The sequence below is a fragment of the Bactrocera tryoni genome, unplaced genomic scaffold (assembly GCF_016617805.1).
Source record: "Bactrocera tryoni isolate S06 unplaced genomic scaffold, CSIRO_BtryS06_freeze2 scaffold_7, whole genome shotgun sequence".
Taxonomy (NCBI): Eukaryota; Metazoa; Arthropoda; class Insecta; order Diptera; family Tephritidae; genus Bactrocera; species Bactrocera tryoni.
In genome coordinates, this window is record NW_024396366.1 from 11,008,623 (window position 1) to 11,022,875 (window position 14,253).

The following is a 14,253-nucleotide window of genomic DNA, read 5'->3' on the forward strand; positions in this document are numbered from 1 at the left end:
TGACGGTTTATACTTTTTCGACTCTGGTGGATTTTCGGAAACAAACTTTCTTTTACCGAATACAAAAGCTCTGAGTTCTTGCTGAAGTTCATTTCGAGTTCTTATATTCGTTTTAAACAACAAACGCTGTAAATTGCTCTCAAAACGAGCTGAATGTGCGAGGACCACTGCGATAGCTATTTCTTCGATAGTCTGTGATTTCCATTTATGCATAAGAGAAGTCACTAGCCGGCTTGCATATACTGAGATGCATTCATTGTCATTTGGGTGACCATTAAGGATGTTCATCAATATAGCAGCTGATGTTTCAACACCCTCAAAGCGCTGTACAAACAAGTCCCTAAATTGTTGCCAAGTAATTCCCGCAAAGCTTATTTGTGACAGCCATTGCGAAGCGCAACCTTCCATTGACTTACTGAGGGCTACAATAAGTGCACTGCCTTCCAATGGATTGTCTGCCATGATCACGTCTACAGTCGAACACCAGGAAATCGCATCAACACCGAAAACGTCAGGGTTAAACTTTGGCAATGTAATACTTCCTTGTCCTGCGGATTTTGAAGGCTGCACCGCTTTTAAAAGTTCAATAAATTGTCGATTTTGCATTTCCAATATTTGGCGGAGCTGCTCATTCGCATTTACTGAAGATGGGGGAGTCTATCCCACTTCTGATGTCTGTCCATGTGCGGTAACATCGTCTGTATTGATGTCCGTACAATTTGGTGCTGCAGTAGGAGCGCCGTTCATGGGCAAGCCGGTTTCCATTTCTCTAAGTCAATATATTTCTGGCGAAGCGTAGCGAACAACTGCGCGACCGATTTCCTCACGTACTTGCACACCAATCAATCAGTACCAAAAGCGCTTCATCACTCTTAGTATATCTACCAGAACAAAGCCTTGTGCACATTCTTTGTCTCTTTCTTGCCTTTACAACACTCGTTGATTTTATCGTGACGCGCAGAAGGACACTCGGCAAAACGAAATGCTTTTACCTCGCTCTCACACCGAAGGATATAATGAAGAGAAACATGAAAACAGCATACTTCGATTACATTGAAATTTATTTACAAAGTACTTTGCATACACAGTAGTTTGTCATTTATTACAAAATTACAGGGTCATTCGTCATTTCAAAAATGATATCCAAATTAACAAAGTTATTTGTTTACATCGACATATACATATGTACCCAAGCTATTTTCTGAAAAGTTTATCTAACGACTAAGTGTTTTGGAAGTGCACGAAAAACTTTTCTCGACCCGTAATTCAGCATTATCCAATCAGAAATACAAACCAGAAATGGGCCCAGAGCGATAAAGTGAAAGCAAATGCTTTCCGGAATACCTTGAAGGTGTCTTTAAACCATATGACACATTTAATGCAGCAGAAAGGGGATCTCATACTTACGACAATTACACCGAAATTCCTCTAGTAACTAACAAAGAGGTGTGTGCAGAAATAAAAGAACTGAAGTTTAAAAAATCACCCGGGGCTAACTTTATTAGCACCGAAATACTAAAATAGCTTCCTCAAAACGATATACAAAATCTGTCGCAAAAGAAACAGAACTTTTTAAATATAACTGTTTCTGGTAGCGCCACTTATTAATGGGTATATAAAATAAAAAGCTTGATCTCTTGTTGACATTTCGTAAAAATTTTAAGACAATTGGGTAACTACAATCGATGTTATCGATCAAAAAGTGACAGCAGCTTTTGGTCATCGGTCGAAAAATGCAAAGAGCAAATATTAAATTTTGTTTTAAACTTGGGAAAACGTTTACTGAAACATTTCAAATGATGAAAAAAGTTTATGGTGATCAATGCCTATCCCGTAATGTAATGTGCATGAGTGGTTTAAGCGATTCCAAGAAGGTCATGAGGACCTCTGTGGCGATCAGAAGAAGCCGAAAAAGTCGTCTTCAGAAGTCAAAAATAAAGACAATGCTGATTTGTTTTTACGATTCCGAGGGTATTGTACACCGAGAGTTCGTCCCACCTGGCCAAACGATTAATGCTTTGTTTTACCCTGGTGTTATGAAGCGTCATTTGTCACGCATTCGTCGTGGTCGACCACAATACCGTGAGGCAAGGTCCTGGCGCCTGTTGCACGGTAATGCGCCATGTCATCGGTCGACGCTTGTCGATGATTTTTTGACAAAAAACTCCATATTAACCATTAATCACTCACCCTACTCACCTGATCTGGCCCCCTGTGATTTTTACCTATGTGGAAAACTTCATTTGCCCATGAAAGGACACTGACTTCAGGACATTTCAGCTATCCAAAAGGCGACGACCGATATTCTCAAGAGCATTCCAAAAAATGACCTTAAACACTCATTTGAAATGCTAATTGATCGGACTAAACGCTGCATAGAAGCACAAGGAAACTACTTTGAATAAAAAAATATAACTTTTAAAAAATATTAATATTTTGTTGTTTTTTTTAACAGTCCTGTTTCTTTTGCGACAGACCTTGTAAGTAGATTACTGCTATAACGAACGCTACTATTAATCTACGACACGTATCTAGTCACTGAAAAACTGAGGAAGTGATAGATTCAATAAACCTGGAAATACTAAAACAGCTCCCTCAAAACGTAATAAGTAAAATTACTGCTATAATGGACGCTACTACTCGTATTACTCTGCCACACGTATATAATAACCCGGTTATGTTCAATAAACCTGGAAAGCTAGCGCTTTCCGTTACTTTGTTTCGGCCGTATCTCTCCTGCCTAAACTTTCTGATACTTACTGTGCGTCTTAACAACAACATAATTGAAAATAAGAAGATAATACCGGTATATCAGTTTAGCTTTCGAAAAAATGCCTTTGAAGAAAAAAGTTTGCTCGGCTGTCTTCCCGGGCGTTATAAAAGTTTTTGATCAAGTTTGCAATGGCGGGCTCATAAACAAAATTAAGATGATTTCACTAAAATAATATTATAATATCTTAAAATTATGCCTTTCAGACCATTTTTCGAATTAAACATGGAGATGTGCAGAGACGGCGTGAGGCGTGGGCGACGTGGGCCACCGCCTACGGCTTCGCGGTACAAAGCGCCTCGCGCCTTAAAAATTTTTATGCATTGCTTCAAAGCGAGTAGAAATATAAAAAAATATAAACCAATTTGGCAGGATTTGCTTACGTGTACATATATCCTTACTCCACCCGCCCAGTGCGGGAATCCCTTGTTTCATTTGTTTACTTTCCTTACTAGTTAAGAAATGAATTTCTTATAATGTAAACATAATGTATCAACATGACAATAAAGAACTGATGTTTTTCTTTAATGTTGTATTAATACATTCTATTATAACAACCTTATTTTGGAACAATAGGAATACACTAGCAATACAACAAACAATAACAACCCAAATAGTTATCTACAGTAGAGGCCCGCTAATCCGGACACGGCCTAATCCGGATTCCACTGTAATCCGGACAGGGTTAAAAAATTCAAAATTTCTATTATGTCCCTTGTAATCTGGACCGACATTCTCTATCCGTATTCTCTAATCCGGATCACATATTTATTATTCACTACATTCGCTTTTATGCTTTATTGTTTTAAGTTTTTTTTTTGTTTGGAACATGTGTATTATTTCTTATAATAAACAAACAGAAATTTATAAATATTTTTTCTTAATATATAGTTCTGATATGTCTTTGGTAATCCGGATTCCCTTATATTCCAGATAGGCAGATAGGGGCCGGTTTTAATTGATCCGGATTAGCGGGCCTCTACTGTACTAGTAAACAAATGAAATTTTTGTAAACAAACCTAAACAAACAATGTATTATATTTAAACGAAAGTATCAACTAGTAATAAGTAAACATACTAGTTACTATAAATAGAAGAACCATGTAATAAGTTAGTCTAAATAGAATATTAATAAAGAACACGCACTTCGGTGTAACAAAATAAAAATTATTCTTTTTTAGTCATATCGGAAAAACGATATTTAATTCACGCAAAGCAGTCGCTGGGTGAATAACGTTATTCAATATTGTTTGTTTTTATGACTGTACGTACCTATTTTGATAAGAATAGTGTGTTTAATGTTTTATTAAAATTTAGTGAATAAATAGAAATCAAAAAAAAAAAGAACAGTGACCAAATAAATGGTTTTTGTTTTTTTTGTGATGTGTAACACACGGGTAACATAAATAAATAACGGAGTAATTACTTGTATGTAAAATTATACGCTTTATAATATTTTTTCAAGGAAACCAAAGCTTTGACGGTAAAAAAAGGATCGACTTTTTAAGTTTAAAAAACCAGTATGTAGTAAGAGCTTTCATAAAGATTTTTGTTTGAAAACTAATTTCAATTTAGATATATTAAAATATAGATAAAACTGCAAAAAAATATTGAAAATATTGCTTTTGTATACAGGTTACATATGTCTGGCCGAGATAGATATATTGGAGGAATTTGGGAGTCTGGATCAGCAAAAAGAAAATGAAAAGCTGACAGAACTGCATCCAACTTGGTTTTGAGTTTAAATGTGATTAAGTTCCTCAACGAAACTGGATCCGGTAGTACAGAACCATCTGAATCGATAGATATCTAAGACACTGATGATAGATAGATAGATACGATAGACGTCTAAGATACTGTTTGGAAATGCTCCAGATGTACTGAGTACTGAGAGCGAACATTAGTTAAAAGTAAAGTTTGGATCATCCTCTAGCCCAGGGGTGGGTATATTAGCCCTCAGTGGCATTTTGCACTGTTCGGGCACGCGTGCACATTTTGAGGGCTAGATCAGGGGATCATCGCGGGCAAACATGAAGAGGGAAGTGAGAGCAACGTATTTTACCACTCCATATTTACAAATGAGAGCGCGCGAGTTAATTTTTACCATAAGTAAAAATGAGTCAAAAGAATATATTTTGAGCTGCACCGAAATGTGTACTCTTTATTTATACTCTTAAGACTGACTTATTACATGTTTCTTACTTCTATTTATACGAGTACTAACTAGTATGTTTACTTATTAATAGTTGATAGTTTGTCTAAATACAGATTGTATTATTTGTTTAGGTTTGTTTACATTAGAGCTCCCACTCCCGGAATGTTTTCGAATTCCCGGGATTTCGGGATATCGAAATTTCATTTCCCGGGATTCCCGGGAAAAACGGGAGAAAATAAAATTGCTAATTATTGCTTATAAATTTAAAAAAATTAAATTATTTTTTTTATTTCCAATCAGTTACATAGATTCAATTAAGTATGCCCATGTTTTGGGTTCTTTATAATAAAAAATTATTATTTAATAATAATTATTATTTCTTATAAATTGAAAAAATATATAATTCACTTTTTATTTCGAATCAGTTACATGAATTAAATTAAAAATATACCTATGTATTTGGTATTATATATACATATATTATTTTGTCAAAAACAAATAATAAAATCACAGATCGATTTCTGTAGGAACTAATTTTAAATAGTATTTTAAAAATACAAGCGCATCCATTGTTTCATCGTTTAAACTAGATCTGATTTTAGTGCAAATGCTTCCAGACACTGAAAAACAACGCTCGCATTCGACACTAGTTGGTGGTATTGTCTTTAAAAATTACAAGCAACCTCCAGATTGCTGCCAAGCCCGCCACCCCCAGAAGTAAATTTATTTCCTTTGGTACCGCTTCCTCTACTGATAATGAGACATCTCTTTTTAAAACGCGAGATTCTTTGACAGTTTCTTGCAACCTTTCCTTCAACGTTTTCCTTTTCATTTTCGATTATTTTTAAATCGATATCGCGATTCTCAAGCATCATTAATATTGTACTTTTTGACAATTAACAGTCTGATCAAACCAGTGCTGTAACTTTGATCAAACCATGTTGTAAAGTACTAAATTCTTACTAATTGTTTTTGGCAATGTTCATCTATTGTAAATACAACTTTGTTTATGAAAAAATTATAATTAACAGTGTTTAAAAAAAAAGGACAAAAATCCCGAAAATCCCGGGAAATTAATTTTAAATCCCGGGAGGAGTTTTAAGTCCGGGATCCCGGGATTTCGGGAGCCCGGGAGTGGGAGCTCTAGTTTACATATATATTGTTTGCCTAGATACATTTGCTTTGTTACACTCTCGCAACAATGTTGCTAAGGAGAGTATTATAGTTTTTGTTCACATAACGGTTGTTTGTAAGTCCTAAAACTAAAAGAGTCAGATATAGGGTTATATATACCAAAGTGGATCAGGGTGACGAGTAGAGTCGAAGTCCGGATGTCCGTCCGTCCGTCCGTCTGTCCGTCCGTCCGTCCGTGCAAGCTGTAACTTGCAGAGTAAAAATTGAAGATATCATGATGAAACTTGGTGCACGTATTCCTTGGCTCCATAAGAAGGTTAAGTTCGAAGATGGGCAAAATCGGCCCACTGCCACGCCCACAAAATGGCGGAAACCGAAAACCTATAAAGTGTCATAACTAAGCCATAAATAAAGATATTAAAATGAAATTTGGCACAAAGGATCGCATTAGAGAGGGGCATATTTGGACGCAATTTTTTTGGAAAAGTGGGCGTGGCCCGCCCCCTACTAAGTTTTTTGTACATATCTCGAAAATTACTATAGCTATGTCAACCAAACTCTACAAGGTCGTTTTCTTCAAGCATTTCCATATACAGTTCAAAAATGGAAGAAATCGGAAAATAACCACGCCCACCTCTCATACAAAGGTTATGTTGAAAATCACTAAAAGTGCGTTAACCGACTAACAAAAAACGTCAGAAACACTAAATTTTACGGAAGAAATTGCAGAAGGAAGCTGCACCCAAGCTTTTTTTAAAAATTGAAAATGGGCGTGGCGTCGCCCACTTATGGACCAAAAACCATATCTCAGGAACTGCTAGACCGATTTCAATGAAATTCGCTATATAATATTTCCTTAACACCCTGATGGCATGTACGAAATATGGGTGAAATCGGTTCACAACCACGCCTTCTTCCAATATAACGCTATTTTGAATTCCATCTGATGCCTTTTCTGTATAATACGAGTATATACATTAGGAACCAATGATGATAGCGGAATAAAACTTTACAAAAATACGGTATTTGAAAAATATGTAAATGACGGATAATGAAATCTCGATTATCACTTTATCATGCGAGAGTATAAAATGTTCGGTGACACCCGAACTTAGCCGTTCCTTACTTGTTTTAAGATAAGGTTGTTGTGGTATTCAAACTCAATGTTGTTTTGATACTTGTTTGTTTAGGATTGTTTGTTGTAGTGATAGTGCATTTCAATTGTTCGAACTCAAGGTTGTTTTGAAGTTTGTTACTACTATAAGGAATACATTCTTTAACTCGCGCATATATGGGAAGTTGCACTGTGGGTAATAATTGTAAAATTACCTAACAATTTTAAGTTTCTTTATAATTACTATAAATTTATAAAATGTAAGACAAATAATAAAAAGTATAATAAATATTTTGTTTTACTAATCATTTTTTAATATGTCTTTATAACAGCATTTAATTCAGTTTATTTGAAATAATAAATTCTATGTTTGGTTTAATCTCAATTGTTGTAGCTAAACGCATTATTGTACCAAAATTTAAATCAGATCGGCTACTTGTACTTCTTATTTTATGTTTGTTTAATTTCATGATTGAAACAAACTGTTCACAAGTGTAGGTACTTCAAACATAGATATAATTTATAAGCATATACGCACAAGCTTACATAGCTAATGAGCAAATTAAGCACAAGAAGGGATAAAAACCGGCGCTAGCATAACATTAAGACATTATTAGTAAAACATTAGGAGTGTTAAGAGTGAAATTAAATTACTTATATGTAAACTTAAATTAAATAAAATCAAATTATTAACTGAACATTAATTTATTATTGGGCTCCTACATAATTTGGCGACCGGGACAGGACATATGTTCTACATTTAATATTTTTGATCAAGAAAAGCCAATAGATTAATGTCTCAGTTAATTTAAATAATTCGTTTGTGTTATACTAGGAAGAGCTGTGTAGCAGTATCCAACAACGGATCATTTGGATTGTTGTACCCGGACAACATTCAATGTAAGCGCAGATAGCAATTCTTGCCACACATAATCGTACTTGCCGCTGTAATCATACATCCAGATTACATGGTTTTATTAACGTACGTTCAAGATCTTCTCATCAACATCTGTCGAAGTTACCGACAATGCGTTAACTCGTCGCAGTCTACGCGACTCTTTACAGTACAGTTTCATCGGATTGCTGATCTGCTTTTGCCACATCTACAACAATTCTTCGCAACCTACATAGTATAAAGCAACAAATTGCTTGTGAAGAAGTCGATAGTGATACGCATGTTATCGAATGTCGACTACAAATAGTTGAGTCCTATTTTCAACATATTTGTGACATCCAGAACAATATTGAAGCTCTTTCTCCGTCAGGCAAATCAAGAGCAGAAATTGAAGAAACGTACATTTCAACAAAATCTAAAATACTTTCGTTAATCAACCCCAGAAACCGCGTTTCTGAGTTGAACACTAGCATTTTCAACGCAACAACTTTTGAAAATACTAGCAGCTACCATAATCGATTGCCTTCACTCAAATTACCTAAATTTGACGGCAAATATGCGGAATTTAAACGCTTTTCCGCACTTTTTGTAATATGGTGCATGATGATCCAACAATGCCAAAGGTGGACAAATTTAATTATCTTTTAGACTGTCTTTCAAGACCAGCCCTTAGCGTCATCGAACCCTTTCAGGTAACCGAAGATAATTACCCGAAGGCTATACAGCGGCTCAAGGAAAGATACGACAATAACGTATTGATTTTTCAAGATGATATTACATCGCTTTTCAACGCTCCGGTTATGAAAAGATCTGGCACGGCAAGTCTACGAAATATTATCGACACTGTTGCAGCGCTTCGAGGTTTATTACTCTCGTTGGGCTCAGAAAGCGACATAATGAATTCGTTGCTAATTCATATCGTTTTAACCAAAATTGATTCCAATTCCAAATCAGCATACAATCGAAAGCAAGAGTTTGACTACTTGCCATGTGGGACGATTGCTACAAGTGGCTGAATCGGCACTGTCAGAATTTAGAAACCTGTTCAAACGGTGAAAACTCAAAAGTAACACAGCGAGATTGTAAGCTACACGGTAAGAAAAATGCAAATTAATTCGTTAATGCGATGTCGGCTTGTATACATTGCAATAATGTAGACCGTAGCATAAACAATTGTCCTTCATTTTTACAGTTGTCAGCTAAGATGCGTTTTGATTGGGTGAAGCAAGCAAGAGCTTGCATCAATTGCTTACGCAAATGATACACCGTACCTAAATGCTCATCAAAATCTCGTTGCCGTGTATATCATCAATCGCACCACTCTCATCTTCATTTTGCCACCGTTGGAACTACAAATTATCCATTTGCACAAACATTAGAACTTAAAGGGAAAGACAATAAATCTGTGTCATTTACTTCGCCGAATCCATCGCATCAGTCACCAACTAATCCATCGGTTTCACTCATCGCATGCACACGTAAAAGAGCGATATTACCGACAGCTTAAATTTACATACAAGATAAATTTGGAGTTATGCAGCCAGCTCGCTCGTTATGGATTCATGTTCCGAATTGAATTTCATCACCGAAGAAACAGCGAAGCGCTTTCAGCTTAAAAGGTTTTTCTCAAATCAGGAAATCTCAGGTATTTCAGATATTCGTTCTAATTCAAAGTATGCAGTAAATGCGAAAATCAAATCTCGCATTGGAGATTTTACTTGTATGTCGGAATTCGTTATAACTAAAAAGATTACATCACAAATTCCTAGTACTTTTATGAGTACTTCTAAATAGAATATTCCTGAAAACCTTCAGCTTGCGGATCCATACTTCTACAAACCGCAACGTATAGGTTTATTGCTCAATACCGAAATATTTTTTGAGAGCCTTCAAGAAGGTACAATTTCTTTCAAATTCCCGCCCATATATTTGCAATGTCTCACTAAATTCAAATCTATCGAATATCGATTCGATTCTTCAACGTTTTTGGGAAATTGAAAATTTGACTAAAAAGGAAGCAACATTGTCCGAAGAAGAACGTTTATGCGAAAAACACTTCATTGAAAACGTTCAAGTGAAAAATGATGGACGTGTACAAGTACGGTTACCATTTAAGGTTTCACCGACAATATTTGGCAACTCTTTCCATAATGTCAGGAAAAGATTTCTCGCTCTTGAACGACGTTTATCTAACAATAAATTAATAAAGAACATGTAAGCGGATTTCATAAAAGAATATACTGAACTCGGGCACATGGTTGCCATAAAAAACTTTGATTTCAATAGCTCGCACTACATAATTCCACATCATTGTGTACTCCGTCCACAAAGTACTACGACCAAGCTTCGGGTTGTATTCGACGCCTCTGCGCGGACCACTTCTGATAATTCATTAAACGAAATACTCATGGTTGGAGCAACAATTCATCCAGAACTAATCATCACATTATTATCATTTCGTTTATATCCCTACGTATTAGCCGCCAATATATCAAAAATGTATCGGCAATTTTTGATTAACTATCAAGATCAACGATATCAACTCATTTTGTGAAGAAACGAACCTTATGAGCCATTACAGTTGTTTCAACTCAAAACTGTAACTTATGGATTGGCTTCTGCATTATTCCTAGCAATTTACAGTTTATTTCTTATTGCTGATGTCAATAAAGTTGCCTTTCCTCTAGCATCGTCTGGTGCAGATAGTATAGACAACTTACAAAGACTAAAAATTGAAATCATAGAAGTTCTTCGTTCTCATGGTCTTTCTCTGACTAAATGGCACTCGAATTCTACACAATTATCTGACGCATCTTATAATGAAGTTGTAATTAAAAGAACTGAAGAAAACATTACCAAAGCGTTAGGTACGTCATTGAAACCTTTAGATGATACCCTTTGTTATCGCTATGAATTACCAGATTTGCAGTCAGTTATAAAGCGATCTGTTTTATTAACTATTTCCAAATTTTTTGATATCCTCGGTTTATTGATTAATCACGGATTATACGTGGCAAAATATTAATGCAAGAAATTTGGATTTGTCGCTTAGATTGGGATGAAACACTTCCATCCGATCTTCATAACATTTGGATGAAGGTTAAAGCCGATTTAAATTTCATTAATAAAATCGAAGTTCTTCGTCATGTACAAACAACATCCAATTCTCGCTGTGAAGTCCATGGCTTCGCAGACGCATCAACGCGCGCATATGAGTGCTACATTTATGTACGCTCTGTTATAAACGACACTTACAAAACAAGGTTACTTATTGCTAAAACTAAAGTGGCACCGATTAAGGCACAATCGCTTCCTCGTTTGGAGCTATGTACAGCACTGTTACTGAGTAGGACTTGGCAAAAAAGTGGACAAACAAAACAAAAAGGGACATAACATTAAAATCCAAGATTGGGAACGACGGAAAGGAATCAATCTCAAGTGTAGCAAAAGCAGCAACGAGGGAAACATCATCAACCGCAGTTCATCGTACCACCGTCGCTGCATATATATTTCGTGTCTTCAACAAAGTCGCTGTTAACAATAAACTAACTCCAGCAATGATACTTCATCTACCGTTAGAGGAACTCGATCATACTTGGTGTCGAATCGTCGTAGCTATTCAACAGATCGAATTCGCTGAAGAAATTGAAATACCTCAGAAACATCAACAAGTTAAATGTTTCGTACAGAAGCTGACTCCTTTTCTACATGAAATGAATCTTAACGGAGTGACAGTCCTCAGAGTCGATGGCCGTTTGTCAAAAGCACCAATTCCTTTTGACGCAAAATTTCCGACACTTCTTCCAAAAGATCATCGATTTACATCTTTATACATAGAATATCTTCATCGGAAATTTTAACAACTCTCTTGTGTGAGCGAGTCTGGGTTATAAATGCTCGCGAAATCGTAAAGAAATCGTTCGAAATTGCGTGCTCTGTTTCCATTATAAACCTAAATTAATGGGTCAAATTATGGCGGATCTTCCTGCCAATCGCTTAGTTTAACATAAAAAAAAAAAACTATGTTTTTGCCAAAATGTTACAACTAAGCGAAAAAACATCAAGATAAGGAAAAAATTTAAAAGGTCATAAAAAAAAACTGACCCATTCGAACGCCAAACTCTTTGAGGGTTTTACTATACTGACCAAGTACCATCACCCTGACTTGGAATTTCTCACCCCCCAGACAATAATCCCAAAAATGTTCCACAGGGTTATAAGGAGAGCAGTCTATAAAATTGCACCTTTACGTATTTCGGAATGAAATGCAAGCATTTCAATGGGGGGGAGCATGTTTGGTCAGAAGCATGCCATATACATATGTTACGGTTTTCTATGATTTGTACATAGTTGCATTTTTTTTATGTTCTCACTTTTCGCTTTCAGTTTGCAAGCAGGTATGTATATACATACGCACATACATACGTTTTTCATACCTACGCCCTCATAAGCATATACGCACAAGCTTACATAGCTAATGAGAAAATTAAGCACAAGAAGGGATAAAAACCAGTGCTAGCATAACATTAAGACATTATTAGTAAAACATTAGGAGTGTTAAGAGTGAAATTAAATTATATGTTAACTTAAATTAAATAAAATCAAATTATTAACTTGACATTAATTTATTATCGGGCTCCTACAGTAGTAATTATAAAAATTGTTTTCAATATGTTTGAAATTCTCCTAAATTAACTCAAAATCAGAATCGATTGCTATTATTTATAAATAATATATATATACTGGGTCTAATTATCGAAATCGAATGTGTTGCGGAAAGAATTTTCGATCGAAAATGTTCATGCGTTCATTGATACCGTCGATAACCTGCTTTACCATACCATAAGTAAACTGTGTTATCAACAAATTTGACAAGTTTGAAAGACGAAATAAATTGTCTTAGCTTTCTGGTTCGTTTTTAATGATGTAAATGATGATCGTCGTAAGCGCAGAAGTTTGAGGAATATTTCAAAAAACTTGTTGGAGATGGATGACTATAAGTGAGTTGAACTATTTAAGCTAAAAAAAAACAGAATTTTATTTACATATGTATGTATGTACATACGCAGTCTCATCAAAAATTTTCGGATCAACAAAAGGGCATTTATATACATTTTGGGGGAATGCGAAAATGGATTTGGAAATGGCAAAAGACAAGGTTCTCTGTCTTAGCCACAGGCAGTTATCAAGATTGTATTGGACATGACTTCGATATAAATATGGCCCAATCGACATTTTGTGTTGATTTAGATGAAGTACTCAACATTCTTGAGTACAGGCTATGTTCAAGATGGATTTCTATTGACAAGACCGTCAGTGGAATTATATAGGGGCAAAAACATATTTTTTTGAAAAATCAAAATTCCTGGTGTGGCAATGGCAGTTGATGGAACTCACGTAAAGATAATGGCACCATTAAGAGATAAACATCTGAATTTTAACCGCAAAGGATTCTCAAATGTCTTCCCAAAAAGCATTTATATCCGCGGGTGCTCTTTGAGAAAATCTTTTAGCTATGCCTATGTTTTTATTTGTTCTCTCTAAATGACACATTTGAAACATAATTTAATGCGTTCTCAAGTATTTTTTTACATAAATACTTACAAATGCTCCATTTTTGTCAATTTACGCAGTTCACTTATCAACGGATAGATTTCGACGTATATTTTCGATTTTGTGGTTTCGATGATTTCGAAATTAGCGCCATCTATTAGCCACGGAATGCATTTTATCGAGTCGGCAAGTAAGTTCAACTGCAACGAAAACTTAATTTTCGATACTTTTTTAATGATTTCAATGTAATAATTTTCGATGGAATTGTCAAGTTTTTCGATCGAAACGGATTCAATAGTTAGACCCACTATTTCTAATAGTTTGATTTCAGTTCTGGTATTTTGTATTATGAATAATTATAATGGAAAAGTTAGATGTGTACAAAACTACATATGCGTACATATTAAGCAATGGCAACATTGTTCGAATGAAAACGAGAACAAAACGCTTGCCGCTCGTAACGAAGGGAGAAGCGGAATTCGCTGTTTCTGCCATTAGCGTTTGTAGTATATTTCCCTGCAAGACGTAGGTAAGAGCCTTATCACACGAGGCAACTTTTGTTGCGGCAACTCTTGGTTTATAGGCGAGGGGGCGACGAGGAGAGGGGAATCGCGCTGAGTTTCCAGTGTTCA

General features: G+C 35.5%; 1 long non-coding RNA gene across 2 annotated transcripts; it reads left to right on the forward strand.

The window, feature by feature from the left end:
- The first annotated feature begins 3,915 nt into the window (after positions 1–3,915).
- On the forward strand, positions 3,916–4,467 carry LOC120781658. Of its 2 annotated transcripts, XR_005706119.1 has the most exons (3): positions 4,141–4,167; positions 4,236–4,290; positions 4,406–4,467. It is a non-coding gene; the product is annotated as an uncharacterized LOC120781658 (long non-coding RNA). The 2 variants fall into 2 exon arrangements; XR_005706118.1 differs by having other exon boundaries at positions 3,916–4,290.
- The last annotated feature ends 9,786 nt before the right edge of the window (positions 4,468–14,253 follow it).